Here is a 3,647-nt window from a genome sequence, read left to right on the forward strand (position 1 = left end):
ATTCAGTTTTAGTGATCTTTTGACTCTATGGAATACAGTTGATCAATGATGGTTCCTAGTTAATCATTAACCTAAGATGAAGCATACATTTGCACACATTTGTAGTGCTGTTCCAACCAAATATAATGTAATAGTAAAAATAATACTACCAATTCACAAATAGCAATGATAATAGTTGTATTAAAATGTATTTGACACTATAAATAACTGGATGAATAACTGGAATAGTTATCTCTAGCATGGGCATAAGGCTGTTGATTGGTATTCAGCACGTGTTTGCAAATATTCAAGAGCAAAGGGCAGGTTACAAAATATTTTCTTTATCTATTTTTAAGAGTAAGTAGGCTAATGTGTGATGGGAATGAAAAAGGTTCCGCAATATGTTCTAAAATACGTTATCTCTTTTTTGACACAGACATGTAAACTTAATTACAAAAATGTTAGGACTTTAGGTAAAATGAAAATGACAAACAGAAAGCACTGATGTGTAAACTGTTTACAAGTATTTAATTATAAACAGCAGAGAGAAACAATATTTAATATTTTACCCTATTTACCTTTTCTAATTATATGCTAATTTCAAATTTGATGCCTAAACAGATTTCACAAAAGTTTGGACAGTGGCAAATTAACATGAATAATGCTGTTACATAAAGAAAAAACTGATGCTGTAATTTTTGGAAATAATGAATGATGATTTCCAGGCCAAAGAGGAAAAAGACAATCCTGATTGCTAGCAACTCAACGTTCAAAAGTAATTCATTAATTGTTTGTTTTACGTCTGCTGTATCCTATTCAGGGTTACGGTGGGTCTGATGCACTGAGCAAAGGGTAGGAAACACCCTGCCAGTCCATCACATAACACATTCACACATACACACACTCTTACCTAGGTAGACTTTTAGTATCTCCAATTAACCTGACTGTATGCCTTTGGACTATGGGAGGAAACTGGAGAAAACCCACGCGGACACGTGGAGAACATGCAAACTCCACACAGAAATAGACCCACACCACTCCACTCCACCTGGGAATCAAACCCAGGACCCTCTTACTGTGAGGTGACAGTGCTAACCACCGTATGCACCATTTATTCTGAGGCGTACATAATAATTTTAAAGCAACAAATGCTGCCATCTAGAGGATGATTTGGCTGCTGATTTGGATAATTCTTTAACGGAATTGAGATAACGTCCTGCTTTATCTGCTTGTCTGTCTGTCTGTCTCTCTCTTAAAAAAAAAAAAAAAAAAAAAAAAAAATATATATATATATATATATATACCACCTCCTTGTTTCTACACTCACTGTCCATTTTATCAGCTTCACTTACCATATACAGTAGTGTTCAAAATAATAGCAGTCCAACACCATTAACCTGATAAATCACTGTTTTTAGTAGAAATGCTATTTCTACATAGCAAAAAATTGACTTGAAAGTGTAGTAGAGTAATGAAAACAAAACAAACCCAGCAATAAGGACATGCATCCACTCATTCTGAGTAATCGAAGCATTGATTGAAAGGGGGTTGTTCAAAATAATAGCAGTGAGGAGTTCAATTGGTGAAGTCATTCATTCTGCAGAAGAACGGGTGTCAGTTTTGGCCCTTATTTAATGTAGGAGGGTGGCAAATGTTGCACAGGTTGGTCATAGCACATTTCCTTTTGAAATACTGGGTAAAATGAGTTGTTCCAGACATTGTTCTGATGAACAGCGTACTTTGATTAAAAAGTTGATTGTAGAGAGAAAAAACATACAGAGAAGTGCAGCAAATTATAGCCTGCTCTGATCTCAAATGCCTTGAAGTGACAGCCAAAACCTAAAGGATACGGAAGGAAGCGTGGAACTACTGTTCAATTGGATCGAAGATTAGCCAAAATAGCAAATACTCAGTCAATAATCACCTCCAGAAAGATCAAGGAACATCTAAATTTACCAGTGAGTACAGAAGATGATTAAATGAAGCCAATTTACCAGCAAGAACTCCTTGCAAAGTCCCGTTGTTAAGAAAAAGACGTTTCCTGAAAGGGTTAACATTTGCCAAGGAACACATTGACTGGTCCAAAGAGAAATGGCTGAACATTTTGTGGACTGGTGAAAGCAAAATTGTTCTATTTGGGTCTAGTGGCCGTAGACAGTATGTCAGACGACCCCCAAGCACTGAATTCAAGCCAAAGTTCACTGTGAAGACAGTAAAGCACAGTGGTACAAAATGATGATATGGGGATGTTTATCATACCATGGTGTTACGCCTATTTATCACATACGAGGGAGGGATCATGGATCAGTTTAAATTTGGGCTGTCGAAGGGTTCATATAGCAGCAGGTAGAATAAGGTGAGAATAAGGTGCAAAAACAATGCAATATTGTGCAAAGATGCAAGTAATATAGTCACTAGTATGAGTTGTCAGAACCCAGGGAACAAGACTGTGTTGATTGTGAATGAGTTTTTGTGTATGTTAGTGTATGTACACCGATCAGCCATAACATTAAAACTACCTCCTTTTAAAAAAACCATTAATGCGATTAATCGCGATTAACTATATGAAATTCTGAGATTAATCGCGATTAAAAATTTTAATCGTTTGACAGCCCTAGTTTAAATATATCAGAATACTTGAGCAGATCATGTTGCCCTATGTTGAAGAAGAAATGTCCTTAAAATGGGTGTTTTAACATGACAATGACCCAAAACATCTTGGTTACAGACAAACAAGATTGAGGTAATAGAGTAGCCAGCCCAATCCCCTGACCTCAATCCCATAGAGAACTTGTGGGCTGAAATCTGAAACATGTTTTTTTGAGGCAAAACCCAAAATTGCAGAAGAACTGTGGAATGTAGTCTAATCATCCTGGACTGGAATACCTGTTCAGAGGTGCCAGAAGTTGGTTGACTATGCAACACAGATCTCGGAAAGAATTGTTCTGCCACTAAATATTAGTTCAGTAATTTAAAGTAAAGTGAAACCTCAAACATTTTTTCATGTTATAGATAAATTTTTTGAGTTTTTAAAGAAAAATGCTGGCACTGCTATTATTTTGAACAGCCTAATATTAATTTTTCTTAATTTTCTGTAAAGGATTGACACAAACTGCCTAAATTTTGTTAATGTTTTGATTTAGAATTGAAAGTGTAGTATTTTCAGTGCATTTGCATTTATGGAAATAAAAGTTATTATAAAGATTTTGTGCTTTATTCGCTTTTTTAAAATCACTGCTATTTTTTTGAACACCACTGTAGAAGCACTTTGAAGCACTTTGTAGTTCTACAATAACTGACCCTTTCATGCTGTTCTTCAATGGTCAGGACTCTCCCAGGACCACTACAACAGGTATTATTGGGGTGGATCATTCTCGGCACTGCAGTGACACTGACATGGTGGTGGTGTGTTAGCGTGTGTTGTGCTGGAATGAGTGGATAAGACACAGCAGCACTGATGAAGTCTTTAAACACCTCACTGTCACTGCTGGACTGAGAATAGTCCACCAACCAAAAACATTCAGCTAATAGCGCCCCATGGGCAGCGTCCTGTGACCACTGATGAAAGTCTAGAAGATGACCAACTCAAACAGCAGCAATAGAGGAGCGAGTGCTGCTCACTACTCTGCTGTGTCTGATCCACTCATACCAGCACAACACACACTAAC

Source organism: Trichomycterus rosablanca, chromosome 17 (genome assembly GCF_030014385.1).
Source record: "Trichomycterus rosablanca isolate fTriRos1 chromosome 17, fTriRos1.hap1, whole genome shotgun sequence".
Lineage (NCBI taxonomy): Eukaryota > Metazoa > Chordata > Actinopteri > Siluriformes > Trichomycteridae > Trichomycterus > Trichomycterus rosablanca.